The sequence below is a fragment of the Vitis vinifera genome, chromosome 6 (genome assembly GCF_030704535.1).
Source record: "Vitis vinifera cultivar Pinot Noir 40024 chromosome 6, ASM3070453v1".
NCBI classification, from domain to species: Eukaryota; Viridiplantae; Streptophyta; class Magnoliopsida; order Vitales; family Vitaceae; genus Vitis; species Vitis vinifera.
In genome coordinates this window covers 19037572-19057837 of record NC_081810.1, presented here as the reverse complement: position 1 = coordinate 19057837, position 20266 = coordinate 19037572, and the positions used below count along the sequence as shown (strand labels likewise).

Sequence of the window (20266 nt, the reverse complement as noted above, 5' to 3'; positions counted from 1 at the left end):
TGATGGGGTATCGATCTCATGATAGTGTTGTTTTTCACACCTCATTCATTTTTTGGATTATTGATAAAGATTCCTTAGTCACATTTGTAGTCATCTCACAGTGGACACCTTTATGACCTTAGAGTTTCTAACATATTTCCAGTTTTAGATTGTCATCGTAGGACCATATATCATATGATGTGTTGTACTTTTGACTTGAGGCATCTATTCATTTGCACATTGTGATCTTGGGGGTTGACCTATCATGGAGGATGTTGAGCTTATTAGCCTAGGATCGAAGATTTGACCTTAGGAGTTTGAGATTGTGACCCATCTTCTTATGATCAGAGTAGTGCCTTACTCACTCTCACACATTGACTTTTCTTTGACCTACATCCATTCATTGTGAGTTTTGCACAACATCACCCTTGACACCATTATATGACCTTTCCATCTTCAGTTTTTCTAGCTTTGCCCATTTCTTCTCTAATCCAACCAGGTAGAGTATGAGGAGTTTGAGCCTGGGATTGATCTTGCATGGCAATGAATGACTTATGATCTTTGGTTGGTTTACGATGTGAGGATTCGTCGATTGCCTGATGAGATTGTCACTTATTTTTCCATGAAAATAGAGATTGATCTTGCATGATGAGAGTTGGCTTGTGATGAGTAGTTGTGCCTTATGAGATCGCTATTTACTTTGCTTTGAGAGGATTATCTTTGAGATTATTATGGAGCATTTGGAGTATGGTTTGGCGCACAATTCCAAAGGGTTGACATCGATTTTCAGTATTGATCATTGAAAGCTTAAGAGCATGATGTTTCAGACCATCATAGGTGGCCTTCATTTTGGTTAGCTCACACCCTATTACCTTTATTGACATTTGGACCGTTGCTAGCCCTTTGAACCTCACATGAGCACCATAGTTTTTTCTTTCTTATATCCTTGCTCACATTTTACACCGGGATAAGGGTTTTTTGGTGTATATATATTTTATTCGAGAGTTTCATGAGTTGAGGACTTATTGGCTCACCTTCTTCACAATTTTTTTTGTCTTCCCAACATCAGTCTTCATCATACTTCATTGTTTATATCTTTTGTTTCATTTTTTTATTTTTTTTCATCACATTTTTTTGTGCCCTGAGTGATGATTTTTCACATTTCGGTGCAGGAAGGATGGTCATATCCCCTTCCACTCCTATCTCATGGACGTTAGTTCGAAAATCCTTAATTTAGAGGGTCATCTTGTCAGAGAGAGTTCGCTGACATCATTGTTTGAGAGTATATCCATTTCATTATGTATTCTCAGAGAAGTTCATTTATTGATATTCAGAGTATGCGCGAGTAAAAGAAAAAAAATGAAAACAAAAATGAAAAAAATGAAAAACAAAATGAAAAGAAAAAGTAATAAACACATGTATACAGTGTCATCCTTTATTGAGTGTATATATTGGTCATTGAGGTTGCTTTATTGAGTTAGTTGCTTATGAAAGTTCGTATGTGAACTTTCAAAAGACTCTCATATTTTTGTGTCTATCTCGTTATGTATTTTATGTGTGACAAACAAGTGACATTTTCCTAGGGACTTTGAATCATTGTCTTCTCCATCATTACATACGTTGGTGATTTGACTATTCTCCATGACTTGATTTGAGTGGATTAGTGTTCATTCATTTTTCTTCGATTTATTTGTTCTTATCATGATATCACATTTGCCTTGCCTACATTGTTCTTTGTTCATATCAATTTACATTCCATGTTCAATATTTTCCATACATCATTCTTATACATCCCATCAACAGTTTAATATTCTTCATTTCTTCTCTGTTATCATTGATATATTCATCTTAGATTCTTTCTTCCTCACTGATATATTCATATTGGGTGTCCTTAGATCCATGGTTTATGAGACTCTTTGCACATATTGCATTTTATACATAAGGTATGGGGTTTTATCATTAGGATTATTAAGCCTAGTTTTCCTTCATTTCTTTACCTTATTACCCTAGCCTACGTTACGTTCCGAATCTTAAGACCACCTTGAGGCCATGACATCACACATTGTGTTTGATAGCTCTCATGTGGGCGATACTTGGGATTGGTTGGACAGCATTTTGATTGTGATAGACCAGGAGTTGTGGTATGATCCAACATTGGAGCATAGCCACCTTAGAGAGTTTTTTATGGGGTATGCAGCCATTTTGCTTGATACATCACATCAAGGCACATATTTCTTAGTCGGGGATTGATTTTTTAGATGACCATTATGTCGGGGCATACTTCTCTCAACTGATGATGGATTTGAGTCATGACCATCCCTCAAAGAAGATTATACGTCATTTTTCACATTGGAGCATGAGGCATGATTGGCATATTTCAGTTGATGTACTTTACGTAGGGGCATATTTCTCAATCGATGATGTATTTTGGGGCATAGCCATTCTTTGGAGGTGATCATATTTTCCTTTCACATTGGAGTACAAGATATGACCGGGTGATTTTCTTGGTGTGATTATAGGAGCATAACCTTCTCATCATTGTTGATAGATTTATTTATTTATTTATTTTTTGAGATGATTGGTTCATGACATAGACACTTGTGAGAGCTTGTAGCGGATTTTAGTCATTTAAGAGATTGCCCTATACTGGGGCATAACCCTTTCATTGGTGATTGATCTTAAAGATACCAGCTTACATCTAGGCATGATCATGTTAGAGTGCATTTTTGTTGAGACATACCACTTTGCTTGATATTTTTCACATTGGGACATGATCTTTCTTTAAATGAGGTTAGATACTCTTTTCACGTTACCATGATGACTTTGAGGAGTGGAGATTTGTTTTGATCATATTATGTATGATTGGTTGTACTCCTCTCATCGATGTTTGATTTGGAAATGCTTACACTGGGGTATAGCCCACTCATCAGTGATAAATTTTGTGAGATGACAGTTTATACTAGACACACACTTTCTAGAGATTATCTTGCACTAAAGGTTTACCCATTTTGAGAAGATGTATTCATACTGGGGCAATGCCACCTTGTTGATTTTGACATCGAGACTCGACCTTCTATTCATGATTGCTATTTTCAATGGATCATAAAGTTATTGTCCTATGGGTTCAGTTTCCTCAACATACTTGGTTTGACTTGGATACCCAGTTTCCTTCGTTGGAAATCTAGACATCCTACCTTTGACACTATTATACCTACATCCATCTTGGTAGAGCCTAACGAATATTGAGCTTGCCTATTTCATCATCCTACATGACCTTATCTCATTCTTTTTATTAGAGGAGGATGCAAACTAGTCTTGAGCTTTCTGGTTGAGTTTTCACATGCCTTTGGACGTTAGGTTCTACATCTTCCATGATAGTAGGGACTATTAGTTTGTTGATGTATTTGTGATGATGTTTTCATGTCGATGGTTGGCATGTCATGTCTTGACTTGCTTACATTTCAGATTGAGAGACTTGGTTAGCATTTGTTTAGCCTATTATTTTAGTTTATGTGATGCATGGTCTTGCTTGAACATTTGTTGATTGAGGCTATTGTTTTCATTACATTGACATTGAGCATATCCCAGAGTGTATTGTATGGTGACATTCTGTGTCTTATGTTGGTCACTATTTTACACTGGGGCATACCCCCATCTTTGAGTTCATAGGATATTTTGCAGATTTTCTCATTACTCGATCCATTTCTTAATTATTGTGAGTCGTCATATCGGGGCATACCCCCCTTTTAGTGTTCTTTTGTTGGGGCATATGCCCTTTTTGGGTTCATCATATCTCCTATTGATTTCATGGTCGTTTGACCCATTTGCTGATACTTCCGAGTCTTTTACTGTGGCATACCCCATTTTCATTAAGTTCATTATCCCAGTTACTTCTTTAAGGTTCTTTTGGGTGTTTCTAGTTGTAAACCACATTCTTTGTTTCTTGTTTTTGCTTTAGGTGTTTTTGATTCTATATTGCATACTTCTTTTTTTTTTTTTCTCAGAGTTTGTTTAGTGCATTCTTCTTTGGTCAGTTTATTTAGGGCATTTCACTTCCGTCAGTTTGTTTAGGGCATCCATTTTTCGTTAATTTGTTTAGGGCATCCTTCTTTCTTCAGTCTGTTTAAGGCATCCCTCTATTGTCAGTTTCATTTGGGGCATAACCCCTTTCTTGAGATGTTCAGATCCTCATTTTTAGTGAGTTGATCATTTTGATTTTAGCCACCCTTTAGTGGTTTGACTTAGAGTCGCATACCACGATCTCCCATTTTGGGCGAACAGTTCCCCTATTCTTGAGCTGTCCATTGCATCCACGGCCTAGAGTTGTTCATTGCACTTTAGTTATCAATTTATTATCATTTCAGTTTCATTTGTAGTATCATTTCGTTTTAGTTTCATTTGTGTCATCCTTTAACTATTGAGTGTCATTTAGGGCATCCCGCTTTTCTCAAGATAGTTGCATTCTCATTCTTAGTGAGTTGATCATCCTATTCTAGTCGCCCTTTAGTGGTTTGACTTGGAGTCGTAGACCGTGATTTCCCTCTTTAGGCGTATAGTGCCCACATCTTAGAGTTGTTCATTTCATTACAGCCCAATGTTGTTCATTGCATCCACAACCTAGAGTTATTCATTGCACATTAGTTTTGAGTTTGTTATCATTTTAGTTTTATTTGTGGCATCCTCTTATTTTAGTTTCATTTATGTCATTCTTATACTATTGAGTGTCATTTAGGGCATACCCCCTTTCTCGAGATAGTTGCATCCTCATTTTTAGTGAGTTGATTATCCTATTCTAGTCGCCCTTTAGCGGTTTGACTTAGAGTCGTAAACTATGATCTCATTTCTTAGGGGTATAGTGCCCACATCTTAGAGTTGTTCATTTCATTACAACCCAGTGCTAGTCATTGCATCCATAGTCCAAAGTTGTTCATTACACATTAGTACTGAGTCTGTTATCATTTCAGTTTCATTTGTGGCATCCTCTTGTTTTAGTTTCATTTGTGTCATTCTTTTACTGTTGAGTGTCATTTGGGGCATACCCTTTTTCTCGAGATAGTTGCATTATCATTTATAGTAAGTTGATCATCTTATTTTAGTCGTCCTTTAGTGGTTTGACTTGGAGTCGTAAACCACTATCTCCCTCTTTAGGCGTACAATGCCCATATCTTAAAGTTATTCATTTCATTACAACACGGTACTACTCATCGCAACAGCCCAAAGTTGTTCATTGCACTTTAATCTAAGTTTGCTATTTTTTCAATTTCAGTTGTGACATTTTTTCTTTTTTTAGTTTCATTAGCACTACTCATTTCCTTTAAGTTTCATCTGGGGCATCTCCTCTCCCTTAAGACATTTTGATCATCTTTTTTAGTGAGTTGATCACCCTCATTTTGGTCACCCTTTAGTGGTTTGACTTGGAATCGTAGACCGTGATCTCCCATTTTGGGTGTATAGTGCCCCTATTCTTGAGTTGTTCATGACATCCACAACCCCGAGTTGTTCATCTATAGCCCTGAGCTGTTCATTGCATCCATGACCATGAGTTGTTCATTACATCCACAACGTCGAGTTGTTCATTGCATTCACAGCCCTGAGCTATTCATTTCATTCATTGAGCTGAGCTGTTCATTGCATTCATAGCCCTAAGTTGTTCATTGCATTACAACCTTGAGTTGTTCCTCATCTTTACACATCCTTGACTTGTTCATTATGGTACAACCCTGAGCTATTCATTGCATTATAGCCTAGTGCTATTCATTTCATATTCATTAGCATTGTGCACTTTGTCCTCACAGCTTTGCACTCATCACTTTTTTCCTCACTCTGTTACATTGTGCTAATAACTTCCTCATCACATTATTCTAGAGTTTCCCTTCCTCCATGGTGCATGACAAAGTTCTTTAAGCTCGTAACACGTGAATCAGTCATATTGTTGGATACCTTATGCCTTTTGTCATCGTATGGTACACGTATGGTTTTTTTCCCTTTGTATGCATTCGTTCATGTGCTCCTTAGTGGTCTGATTGCTACTCGATTTTGGCACCGATTTTTGGGCCATTTTTGGAGGCTTTTCTAAGGGAGTCTAGATCCATAGTATAACTTTAGAGGCACCTTAGGAGTTTCCATTTTGGCCATTTTTGTAGGGTTTTAGATTTTTTATTTTTTTTATTTGGGAGAGTTCATGTCATATTAAGACAAATTTGGTGGTCTTTCTTATTTTTCAGTAGAGCCCACTTTGTTTTGCTCACATATACACTTGCTTTACTCGTGGACTCTATTGAAGAGGTGCATATTTGTATACCCCAAAATTTATCCCAATTTTATTTTACATTAATTTTTAACCCAATTTTACTCTTAAAATTAAATCTTGATTACATATGATATTTTTTGCCCACTCACTATTTAATTATTAGTTTTTATTATTTTGTATATTATTTTATTTTATTATTATTATTATTATTTTATATTATCTTTTTTCTTTTCTTTCTTTTTTTTCTTTTCTCTCTCCTCTCTCTCTCATACCTTCCCCAACAACCCCAACAACCCCACCCACTCTCTCTCTCTCTAACGCATACCACCTCATTCGCAAGACCACCGACCCCCTCTCATTTTCTCCCCATTTTATTTTATTTTATTTTTTCTTCTTCTTTAGGCTACCCACCTTTCTTCATTTAGGGAGACGGATTTTTTTTTCCCCATTCTTCTCCATTTTCTTCTTCTATTATTCTTCACTTTAGCTCACACACTACCACTTTCTCCTCCAACTAGCCTCATTTCTTTTCACTCATTTTCTACGTTCTCTCTCTCCATTCTTCTCCCACCTTCCTCTCATTTCTCCATTTTTTTTATTACTTCTCATTTTCTTTTCTTCATTTTATTTTTTTTCCCAAAAACCAATCAATCCTCACTACCATCGGTAGGACCACTAACCAGTTGCCGCTAGTGAGCCACTGTCAGTTGTCAATCATCTCTCACTTTTCTCTCATTTTCTTTCTTTCCTAAGACATTCAAACTGGCTCCGACGTGAGTTAAATTTTTTATTTTTATTTTATTTTATTTTATTTTATTTATTATTATTATTGTTGTCATTATATTTATTATTGTTTGATTTATGTTGTAGTGGTTTGGGTGTTTTGAGTTTGCTTAATTTATTTAGTTATTTACTTATTAAATTATGTTTGATTTTGATTGTAAATCGGGATTAGCATAAATTGGGTTGATTTTGATTGTGGATTTAGGTTTATATATTAAATTAGGCTTGAATTATGGGATATTAAGTTTAGGCCTAATGAGATTTATTTTAATTTATCATGTTTTGGGTTTGATTAATTGAACTTATATTTTGGCTATTAATTTGAAAATTTTAAATTAGGGCCTATGACATATGAGATATTTTTGTTGGGTTATATTTGCTAATTTGGACCCATTTTGATTAATGAAATCTGTTGGACTAATTTGAAATTTAAATTTGGGCTTGAATATCTATTGTGAACTTCATACATTTTTAGATATTCACATTTGGGTTATTTTTGTTTGTGCATGGACCCATTCTGTAATTTTGTTGGTTGAGTACAAATTTATGGTACGTGGAGCATAGAATTTCATAGAAGAAATGCCCTTAAAGCTCTCCTCTCCAATTAACTGATACATATTTTATTTTTACATTTATTTGATGATGTTTTATTTATTTATTTGAAGAAAAAAAAATCAAAGAAGAATGAAGACTAACTTCAAGACTCATCCCATACACATAATAATACATGTATGTGTTGCACCTTGAAGTGAGGTCATTTGTACATAGAAGATTTTAGCAGATTTACTTACCACTGAATTGGTCTTTAAAATTATGGTTTCTTAGCTCATAAAAATTTGGGTGCAACAAAATTTGGACTCAATAAGTGATGAGTCCCCCACATCAAGTCTTTCAAAATAAAATTATATCAAATAATTAAAGTCATCATAGAATTAAAATTAAATATTATTTTGTTGGCAAATTTCCCTTGAACCAAATTCTTTGAATTAAGTAATCAAATCTTAAGAATTCCAAATTTAATTCCTTAATCTTACCTATATAACTAATGGTAAATTCCTTCCAAAGAGAATATTGAAAAAATAACTTCACATAGAAAATGGGGCTTTACAAAGAGAAAAAGACTTCACAAAATATGTCTACAAGTTTGAAAAATTGCAAAACTACTATACACGCATTCTTCACCATTCAGCAAATTCACTCAGTAACAAGTAGCTCTAAGTCCTCAATTAATTTTCAAAAATTAAGAAAATATTTTTATTGTCTTATTTCAAGTTGTGATCAAAGTGAATAAAGCAAAGAAAAAATATTTTTTTGTAAAGAATATTATTACAAATATTACATCCCATAGTTATTTTATGTGACAATATTTTTATTATCACAAATATTATCGCATACACCATACATATGCGATGATGTATAGGATTTAGGGTCATAGTGATTATGCCTATACAATAGTCGCTTGATTCTCTCACATTTTATACCAAATTTTTAATATAGTGGATTTTCTTCTCCTCTATCCATGGTTTTTCCCGTCTAGCATTTTTCATGTAAATCTGTGTTCTTATTTTCTTGTTGCCTATTCTCATTTTTCCATAACATTAATTTATTTTTACATTTATTTGATGATGTTTTATTTATTTATTTATTTTGATGTTTTTTTAATGCACAAGAGTTTTTTCTCTTCAACTTTGATTTTATATTTATTTATTTTTAAATAATTCATTTGATTTGTGTTATTTTATAATAGGAAATAATAAGGTGATGTTTAAATGGAGTTTCTATTCTTTATTTTTTGTTTCTAAAAATTAAAAATAATAGGGGATTTATATAAATAGTAGAGACTTGCCTTAAAAGTTTTAAGAGTTATTTAAAAATATAAGTATCCAAAAGTAATATTTAGCATGTATTTGATAGTCATTCTAAAAAGCGCTTTTGATCTTTCTAAAACTTGAAAATTTTTATCTTTCAAGTATTAGAAATACTAAAAACGCTTCCTAAAATCAACACCAAATACACCCTTAATATGATTTGTGTTGATTTATATGCTAGTGTTTTATAAAAGGAAATACTAAATTATCCTAATATTATGAATGAGATTAAGAGATTGCTTTGTTGCTAATAGATGGTTAATTAAAATCTTTAAATTGTATTTGATCTGTTACATATATATATATATATATAGCATCAGATATAATAAGAAATGAGATAATATATCCTTTATCATATTTAAATAAACTTTTTATAAGATAAATGGTGGAAAAACTCACGATGTCCTATGTAGTTAAAAACTTAAAATATAATAATTCTAAGTATATATATAGATAATTGTTGTGTTACATGTTCATAAATCTATAATTAGGGTGATCTTATAAAGATCAAGTATTTGTCTAATAAAACGCTATATAAACAAGTTATTTTTGAGATTTTTATTTTAAAAATATCATAAATAAATGTGTTTTTGAAAACTATTTTGAAAATTGCTTTAAAAAGTGTGTTGTCACTTTATATTTTGGATTTCAATGATTAGGCCAAGCTTTTTAGATAGGTAGCTGATAAATGTTGCTTTTTGTGAACTTCTAATGTTTTAAGTACCCCACAAAATTAAAATTACTAAAATAAACAATATTCATCAAACTTATTTGAACCTTCTAGAAAAAAAATTTTATGAGATAAAATCTTAAAAGGGGGAAATCATGTAATCATACATAACAAAAAAAAAAAAAAAAAAAAACTAAGGTGGTGTTTGTTTTTTTGGCTTTTTGCTGAAAGCAATTTAGTTTTAAAATTTAAGTTGTTTGTTTTTCTACTTTTTCATGACTTATTATAAACTTTTTACTAAATAGAAAAAGTCAAAATATGTAACTTTTTCTTAATAGAAAAAATAACATATTGGTTTTTTTACTTTTTAATACTTAATAGAAATAAAATACTACAAAAACAAACAACCTAATATTTAACACTATTAAGCATTAAGGTTCTATTTAGAATTAAGTAAAAAAACAAACACCACCTAAGCTTTTTATAACTTTACTTTTAGAGTTCAAGAATGGATAATATTTTTTGTCCCATTTTACCTTTTCAAGTTCTAAAAAACGTATTTTTTTCTCTCTCTTTGTGTGTGACATTTGGTTGCATGATCCCCAATATTAAAAATGTGCATCCAGACCCAAGATAGGACAAACATGGTTTTGCTATAAAAGACGTGTAAATGGTTTTGTTGCAGAGAGTAGTAGCAGTAACTCAACCTTGTTTTCTTCTACTACCACAGACGATGTGTTGTCTCATCTCAACTTCCTCTTATTGCTTTTCATCACATCAATCTTTCTCATCTTCACTAAATTAAATTCCAAAACAAGTACCAAAAGCAAGCCGATACAACTTCCTCCAGGATTAGCTCCATGGCCACTAGTGCAATATCTACCTCATTTACTCAACAAAAAGCCAACTTTCTGGTGGATACATTGGCTTTATGAAAGAAATGAACACTAAAATTGCATGTATTCAATTGGGAAATATTTCATTTCGTCCCTACGACTTTCCCAGAGATTAGCAGAGAACTTTTGAAGAAACATGATGTACTATTTGCATCCAGGCCCATTACAATGGCGACTGAGGATTCAAGTGGTGGCTTCGTAACCACGACAGTTATCAACCTGAGAAATTGTAATACCCAGGTTTTTGTAGATTCTCCAAGCATAAAGTCTTTCATAAATTTGTGGGTCAAAAGGTCAAAAAGAGTGGTGAAAATCCATGTGTTAGTATTTAATTAGGATAAATTTAGGAAAAGTTGGTCAAAAGTCAATAGTTTGAAAATTTTGCCACGTCAGATGTAAGAAGTGAGAATTTCATAAATTAAATTTAGATTTTGAGAAAAAAATTAACCATCAAATAATTGAGATTAAGTTTTTAAAATTTGAATATTAAATATGTTATGAGAATTAATTTAATTATCATTGGATAATTATAAGAAAAATCGTAGTAAGAAAAACTTGATAAAAAATTATATTATATCAAATTGTGATAATGGATAATTAAAAAGAAATTGAATTTAATTTTTATAATTGAAATTAAACCTCATAAAATTAGAAAACATAAAACAAAATTGAATCAAAATTAAATTAAGATTAAATTATGATATGCGAATTTAGAAAAAAAAAATACAAAAGGATAAATTAATTAAATGTGAATTTAGTGAATTTAACTTTTGAAATTTTGATGCGATTGAATAATTTGAAAAATGAAGTAAATTAAATAAAAGTTATACCAAAGGGTAGAGAATTTGATTTTTATAAATTGAATGACTAATTAATTTATGGAATTAAATTTTAGAATATTATTTAAATTTTTGTTGGTAAATAAATATAGGTAAAATTAACAGGTTAAAGGTTATTACAAATTTCAACTTCTTGATTGCCAAAAAATTATTTTATGTTTTTAATATTTTATGGAATTAAATTTTTTTAATAGTTAATTATATCATGTTTTAAATGAATTTTAGAGTAAAAAAACAATGTTTCATGTAATTATAATCAAATTATACTTTTTGAAGAGTAGACTTGTAGTAAATTAAATTACGAATACGGTGGTATTTTTCGTGAAATGGAAAATCATAAGTTTGGTATAATTCATAATTACGGAAGATGAATTTAAGAATAATGGTTTTAATTTATTGAGAAATGGATGTGCGTGGTATTTTAGGATTTGTTTTAATAATATATATATATATATATATATATATATAAAGTGAAATTGGCGTGGGAGTTTAAAAGAAGAAGAAGAAAAGAAAATGAAGAAAGGAAATCGAGTGAGAGATGTAGGGGAGTCATCAGCAAAGAGTGGGAAAAATGGGTCGCCAGCTTTAGGATGCTGGTGGACCTACCAAATGACGTCCATTTCGCATGAAATTTTGGAAGGATATTCTATTCAATGCAAGGAACACTCCTACGGTGTCCCGTTTTAGTTTTAATGGTTAAAATTTTCAAATTTAAGGTAGGGTGATTTAACCCTAAAACTTTGATTTAATATTTTCTTTCAAAAAAATTTATATATTGTGTTGTTGAAATATAATAGATGTTATTTGTAGTATTTGAAGTGTGATTATTATTGTGAATAATTTTATTTCGTGATTTATAGATTTTTCTTGGAATTTTGGTAATGTTTGAGAAGATTAAATATGAAAAAATAAAAATAGTTGTATTGAGTACTAAGAATTATTGATGTTGTTGGAGATAAGAAAAACTAAGGTATAATTGTGTTTTGTTAATATTTGAATTATTGGAAAATTTTCCCAGAATGTTGTGGTGGCTTAATTGTGGAAAAGTGTTGTATTGATTATTAAAATTATTAATGCTTTTAAAAATAAATAAAATGATGATATAAATTGGGTTTTTGTTGATATTTGAATTATTGGAAAATTTTTCCCAAATGTTGGGGTGGCTTAATTGTGGAAATTTGTCATATGGGTGTCAAAATTTTTGAAATTATTGGAGACAAATAAATTATGACATAAATTACATTTTCGTTGATATTTGTATTAGCGAGAATTTTCTTGGATATGTGTGATTATTTAATTGAAAAAAAATGGTTATATTGGATTTGGAAATTATTAAGCATGTCGGGAATAAATAGAATTTATGTGGTCAATGTTTAAAACTATGTTTTGATGCTATACAAATTAATTGTGAATTTTCTTTTATGTTTGTGACGATTAAAGTGAAGAAAAATCGTTGTGTGGATTATTGGAAATTATGAAACATAATGGGAGTAAATAAAATTATGTCTTGGAAAATTATGTATGTTAAAATATGATTCAATTGCATTTCATATGCATCATGATTGTGTGAAGAAAAAGAAAAATTAAAGAAATGGTTGTGTGAAATGGAAATGAGAATGAAAAGACCCCAAAAATGGCAAAAATGAAAAGAAAAGAAAAATAAGAAATTGAATGACCCTAGAGATGGTGAGTTAAGAAGGGAGTGAGATCCTTAGGGTGAAATACTCAAAAGTTTATCCCAGGAAGACTCCGAATGGGGAGTGTATTTGGGTATAAATGCATATCCTTCGGTGAAAGCCCGAGAACGATATTGCATTGCGCGATTGTGTGTAAGCATTTGTATCATGGTTGCATTTGGAAAAATGATTTGTATTATTTATCAAGTGTATGTTTGAATATATTATTCAAGACTAAAGTGACTTATTTATTTTGTAAATTTAAAATTATTGATATGCTAAACATATGATTAAATAAGGAAAATGATAATTTTGATTGATTTAAATTTGTATGGTTGAGGTTTCTTTTAGTGTGTATAATGTAAATGTAATATTATATTTTGGCATATGGTTGTGTTTTATTGACCTAGAATTTCTAACTCGTCTAGGTCTAAAGAGTAACGTGGAAATGTGCATCCCTTTATTTTCTAAAATTTTTAGATGCAGATATAGTTTCTAAGGGACCATAAGAAGATCATGAAGTGTTCTAAAAAGCAAAAAAACCATAATAATGGTTGTTGTTTTTTTTTAATTACCTTTTTGACATCTACTAATTTGAGTTATATGGACCTTTTTAAGTTAAATTATATTTTATTAGTTTGTAAAACATTTTTGGAAATATTCTTTTTGACTTAGAGATTATTGTAAATATTTGAGCTTTTGGGTAGGAAGATGATTGGTGGAATTTTATTTTTTTAATACTTGTGAACAGGAGATAATGTGATGGTTAGTTTTGGAAAAATAAAATGATATGTTATAGTAAATCTTAGCTTAATAAATTTATTTAGGATTAAACGCTTTATTGAAAAGAAAAAAAATCTAGGGTGTTTTGATTGATTGCCAACATGGATAAGAGTAACTCTTAGGGTCAAACCTTTGACCTAGGGCCACGAGTCAAGTTCTGGGTTGCCTAGTATTTGGGGTGTGACAGAAATAAAGTCCGTCAATACAACGGGAATGTCATCTGAAAGATGATCCTCAACACAAGATACTTTGGCGAACGAAAGAAAGATGGAGGCCCTAGAGTTGAAGTGGAGCAACATGTTGAATCCTTCTTTACTATACTTGCTCATCTATATGTATTCTCTTTATCTGATTACTTCCCATGGCAGAGAGTGCTGAATTTAGATGGCCATGAAAAGACTATATGGGAGGCTATGAACACCATTAACAAGTACCATGATCCAATCATGGACCAAATAGTAGAATAGTGGAAGAATGGCGAAAAAGAGGCTGGGGACCTGCTTAACGTTTTCATTTCAGTTAAGGATAAAAATTAGGAGCCACTACTGTCTCTGGCTAATATCAAAGCCCAATGCATAGTAAGATAAGTAATTTGCACTACAAGAAAAAAGATATATGGTGACATTTATAACGAGTCACCATAAACATAGGGTGTCACTACAACATAGTGTCACCTTCTCCACTGACACCATAGAGGGTACCAATTGGTGACGTATTTGTAAGTGACACCAAAGTAGATAAATGGTAACGCATTCGAAAGTGACATCATATATTTCTAGTGATGATAGGATGTCGCATTAAATGCATGATCTTTGAGTTATGATGTCACATTAAATGCATCACCTTTGAGTTATGGTGTCACATCATTGTAAATTATCATGGAAGATATGATTGCTTTTAGTTGTAGATTTTTGTAATGCTTATGAATTAACAAATAGGATTAACCTGTGTATATTTTGTCCATAAATATAACAATCATATTACATTTAACTCATTTTTCAGTAATGTTTATGGAATAACTCGTAATACATTGATCATCTAATAATATTTGTATATCAAATGTTCACAAAAAGATAGTACATCCAATATATCAAACCCACCAAAACTAAAAAAGAAGAGTGAATACATACCAAAACATGATCTAGTAATGTTAAGCATCCCAAGATTCATGTATACCTTCATTTCATAAGCATAAAACCGACTAACTATAAAATGACATAAAAGTAGCATCTAAAAATCTAAAATTCTCACTACCAATTAAAGTAACGTTTATGTCCTACAATGTATGACATACGAGCTGCATTTAAAAACCCAAAATCTTGTTGCCTTCTTTGTTCTTTTTATTCTCTATTCCACCCTCCTAAGAGTGTATACCTGCATTTTATAGTTTAATGAGTTTTATAGATTTCATTGAAGAAAATAAATATGGATCGATGTTATCATAAATGAACAAATCTAAGAACTTTTTTTTTTCTTTTTTTCAAATAAAAACATTGTTCAAAGAAAAGCAATACTATAATCTATGGAAAAATTCATGTAGTAGCTAAGGGACTCACCATGCATGGTGATCATGATGCATCAACATGATTCATGATTAGTTGTAGCACAAAAGTAGTCAATTCTCCTCTAATTTCATTGAATTCTACTTGATAATATGTTTTTTTTATCACCAAACTGAAATCAAATAAGAAAATAACATTAAAATGCATAACATTTGGAAGCCTAAAAATATGTACAAGTCATTAAATAAGTAATACCTTTGAAGCAATCATTGTAGGATAAAAAATTATCTCTTTAATGAATCTCATAACAAAGTAGTCACATTTGAACCCTCCTTCTTGTCTTGGACACTAATCGATCAGTTATAAAATAACATTAGTACTCATATATATAAATGGTGCAAATGCATAAGCTAAATGTGTAAAGAAAATTTTTGGATGTTACTTGCACTAGTTGCCAAGATGGCTCTCTCTTAGATATTTTCTTTGCATATATTTAAAGAGCCCTATGTAAATAAGTTCAATGGGTACAATTTTAAAATAGGTAAATATTATATGTTTTAATATATAGAAATAACAATAAAAAATGTGTTTGAGGTGAATGTAATTTTTTTTAAAATAATACTATGAAAAATAATAGGAAGAACTTACATGTTTACGATATCCTTTAAGTCCTCACATGGTTTGTGATGCATAGGGTCAAGATAGTGGACTATCATTTTCCTTGGCTCAATCACTACCAAGACCCAATGAAAGCTAAAACATTAAAAACAAAAGTAGCATCTAATTATAAATATAAATCAATCATAAAACCTCAAATTAAAGTATAATATTCGTCACTTACTCGGGGTTGTAGGGCATGAAAACATATCCGACATCTTGGCACTCTATTAAGTGTTTTGACAACAATTGTGTTCTTTTCTCTGTTTGAGGATTACTAAAGCCTGCTCATGATATTGTAAAAGGATTAACAAATATAAATTGTGATTCCTTTTTGGCAATATGTAGTTGATCATGCATGTACCTATTATATTATCAAAACACCAAAAGAAAATTATCATTAGTCATATCCAATCTTGTTCAACATGGGCAACTCATATTAAAAAAATAAAAACAAATGAAAATAAAAGGTGCACACCATAAGTGGAAGGAGATGCATTTTGATGACACCTCTGAAGATGAAATAATGTATTCACAATCCTCTCTAGATATATATGTTCGGAATTCGACACCAAATAGTGAAATGGGGAGTTGTATTGGGTATGTCTTCTCATTACTAAGACAACCATCCATAAATTTCTGAAAATTTTTAATGACCGAATAATTTTGAGGCTTAGATTTTCGAATAATTGGTGCATTCACTATCTACTTCTTTCCTTTATCCAACACTTATGAAAAATGAAGGAATGTTAGTAATATATACTCCTAAACAATAAAATACCAAGTTACAATCAAATTTACTACAAGTATAAAATGACATACCCGAGGATGTTTAGTTTCAAGTATGACAAGGCTTGTTGGCCAGTCAAGCTTAAGGCCAATAGAATCCCCAACATTGATAATCTCATATGGATTTGGAAATGGGAGTCTAGCATCTAGCTTGTGTGCAACATTTATTACGACCAACCCATTTGATCAATTTTCTTCTATTAATGTACTGGTTGCAACAACATTTCATTTTCATTCCACTGCTAATTTATATTTAATCACCTTTAATACAACAAATAATATCATTTACATAGGCTATATATCACTTATATTAATCTTGTATTATTAGTAAGTAAATGTATACCTTACGTTTCAGTGGTGGTTCTGGTGGTTAGGGCTCTTCCATCATTTTAAACATTGGTTTTTTTGCTACAACTAGTTGTAAAACAAGTTGTTGTCTCATGTTATTACTACCTATATCAGAATGGGGTGTGGGAGGAGACATAGTTTGTCTTGTTACAGCATTTTGCATCCCCTTTCACACCATTTCCCATATTTCTTCTTTGATTATTTTTTTTCATGTCATCAAATGGTTGATGAAAGTATGAGTTCGGCCTAACCAAGTGGTCTTGACCTACCACACGTCCTAGATGATCAAGCTTACCCAATGCCTGACATAATATGTCATTTGGACCAGGTGGAGGTAGTCCAGTCTCCTTGCCTTTTCTAGTAATTCATCCTACAACAAAACATATATTAGTAATAATTTGATGAAGATGATTAACATATCAATCAAAGACAACCAATTCAAGAGGACCAATTCAAGGTAGCTAGAAAATGAATTGTTTTAATAAAAATGATAATAGATAAATTAATGTATATTGTTTCAAAATTAATTTTCAAATTAGGCTACTATATTTGCACTAATAGAACATGACTACTCATAAAAATGATAGCATTAAGCCTCTTCCCTATTAACACCTAACGATATCATCCTAAACCATAATCACATAGACATACTAACATTATAGGCTCTAAAAGAGATAAATATGCTAACTTAGTTAATCATTAGCTTTGTAATCTTATTAAACTTTCCTTTCTTCTCACGTGTTTTCTTTCATAAACACTTCTATCAACCCTACCAATAGCCCCTTCTGCTTGTAGCTATAAAATTTTTAACAATAAAACTCATTAGTTCAACATGATCAAGTTAATAAATGATATTTAAAAACTAGAATCATTTTCCTATAAACAAAATATATACTCCATTTTTTTTATGGATATTGATAACTTACTATATCTTGCTCAAAACGTGCATATCATTTTCTTCCAAGATAATGATTGTAAATGTGTTTATCTCTTCTTGATTTTTGAACTTTGCGATATTCCTACAAAATATAGACACAAAATTAGTACATAATGAAACTATGTAAATGTGAAAATTGAAGATGTAATAAAAATAATGCTTAACGTTAAAATGTTCAAAAAGTCTATCTTTAACAAACTGTCTCCAATGATCCTCTTGTATGAATGGGCAAATAGGAGGTGACTTTTTCAGCTTTTTTGGTCATTCTTGAAAGACAATATATATTTCTTTGTCAACTTATACTTAAAGGTTCGAAACCTGATGCCCATTAGTATGAAACAATTCCTCTTGGATTTTTTATTCACATTAAAGCTTGTCTACAAAATAGCAACCCATGTTAGCTCATGTTAATGAATGTATACAATAATTATATATTAAAGCTATAGATAGGCTTACCGTGATCAAATCCCACAACTTCTCCTTAGTCTCTTTAGGGACTTTCCTCCAACTCTCAATAATTATTGGCACATGGGTACTAGTTATTGTACTAAGATAACTACTTAGTTTAACTGAATTTTCCTCAATGTGACTACCAAGGCTATTGTATTCAATCTTGAGCTTTATCCCTTTACTTCGATTTTTTGCAATCTTTGGTTTCAATGCACTACCTCTATGCTTTATTTTTGGCATTTCCCCTTCTTCTAGATCCATATTTGTGTGGAAGATATCAAGTAAATGTGCAAACTAGTACTTCACCAACAAACCTGTAAAATGACTCAAAAGCAAGATTAGTATAGCCTTGCATATATTTTCTATAATTAAATTGGTCATTCACAAATATATTTTTTGAAATTTTCTTTCAAAGTTTGTCTTGTTTTTTGATTTCTTATCAATAATGAAGAATTTATTTGTGAGGATAATAATAAAATAAATTAGTGCATAGTTTCAATTATGATTTATAGTTTTAATGAAAAAGAAATTTAGGAATGAGAGTTTCAAGTTATGTGAGCATAAAATCAAAACATGATAATAAAAAATAATATAAATCTAGTTCTATGGACAACAAAAAGATAGTTGAATGAAGATTGAAGTGGTACCTTTGAATAACATATGTTTATGATGCATGAAAGAAATTTAGGATGATTAATATATATAGATATATCATGAGCAATATATAGAAGCTAAGTTAATGTGCAACTCATGAAAACTAATAAGTGAAATGCCTTATTATATCTCATTCAAGGGTACAATATGTTATTTAATTATTTTCAATCCATATGCCCTCACAGTTTTCTCTCATGTGTATTGCCTATGATTCATCCATAGCATCAAATGATTCAAATTCTGGCATTGAACTTATAAAGGGGTGATGTTCCATGCAATTATTGGTGAAGTCATCTAGTCCTTCTATGTTCTTGAAATCTTTTGGAGGAATTGAGAGAACTATTGACCATTTAGGATCAAGTTGATCTTCAACATAGAAGATTTGCTTGGCTTGTGATGCTAAAATAAATGGATCCAATTTGTGACCTATTTTGGAGAAGTCAACTAATGTGAACCTAAGTTCATCAACTTTTATACCATTCTTGTTGTCAACCTAATCACACTTGAAAATTAGAATTGTGAACATGTTGTAATCAAGATTTCATATCTCATTAATGACCCCATAAAAGCAAAGTTCACCACAAACTAGGTTCTTATCCTTAGAATTGGCAATTTGCATAGTCCTTGCTAAAATGCTAACACCACTATTTTGGGTGATGCATGTCATATCGCGTTTCTTAATATGGTAACGACACTCATTAACGATATATCTAGGATATTTGACTACCTGGAGAGTAGGGCCATGTGCTAACCACCTAAGTGTGTCGGGAATATCTTGCCCATTATGGATAGCCTCTTCAACCTATGTATAATCAAAACATATTGAAAACTTGTGATGTTTTCAACATATTGAAAATTTTTCTAAAAACTAAGAGATTACCGTTTCTTTAAGCCAATATGTAAAACAACTCATATGTTCTTCTTGCAACCAAATTTGTCTATTAGATTGTCGAGGGTATTGAGACCTCAACCAATTCATGTGTTCCCTATGACGTTAAAGACAAGGAATGCAAACTTAGGATTTCATCATTATGTTATGAAATTATAAAAAGATAAAGGTATGTTTTTCTTACTCAGTGTATGGTTGGACGATAGTTGTATTCTCTAATAGATAATGATGTGCTTGTAACCACGATTTATGAACAATGATGGTAGAACGACCACTAATTATAGGTGATTACTACT

General features: G+C 31.2%; 2 long non-coding RNA genes across 2 annotated transcripts; both read right to left on the bottom strand.

Annotated features, from left to right (window-relative positions):
* Window positions 1-14774: 14774 nt before the first annotated feature.
* On the bottom strand, window positions 14775-15658 carry LOC132253957 (uncharacterized). The gene is made up of 3 exons (XR_009465889.1): window positions 15502-15658; window positions 15301-15418; window positions 14775-15118 (listed from the first exon to the last, which is right to left on the bottom strand). It is a non-coding gene; the product is annotated as an uncharacterized LOC132253957 (long non-coding RNA).
* A 236-nt stretch (window positions 15659-15894) lies between these two features.
* Window positions 15895-18065, bottom strand: LOC104879647 (uncharacterized). The gene is made up of 4 exons (XR_786049.3): window positions 17967-18065; window positions 17336-17410; window positions 16088-16267; window positions 15895-15999 (listed from the first exon to the last, which is right to left on the bottom strand). It is a non-coding gene; the product is annotated as an uncharacterized LOC104879647 (long non-coding RNA).
* Between the last annotated feature and the right edge of the window lie 2201 nt (window positions 18066-20266).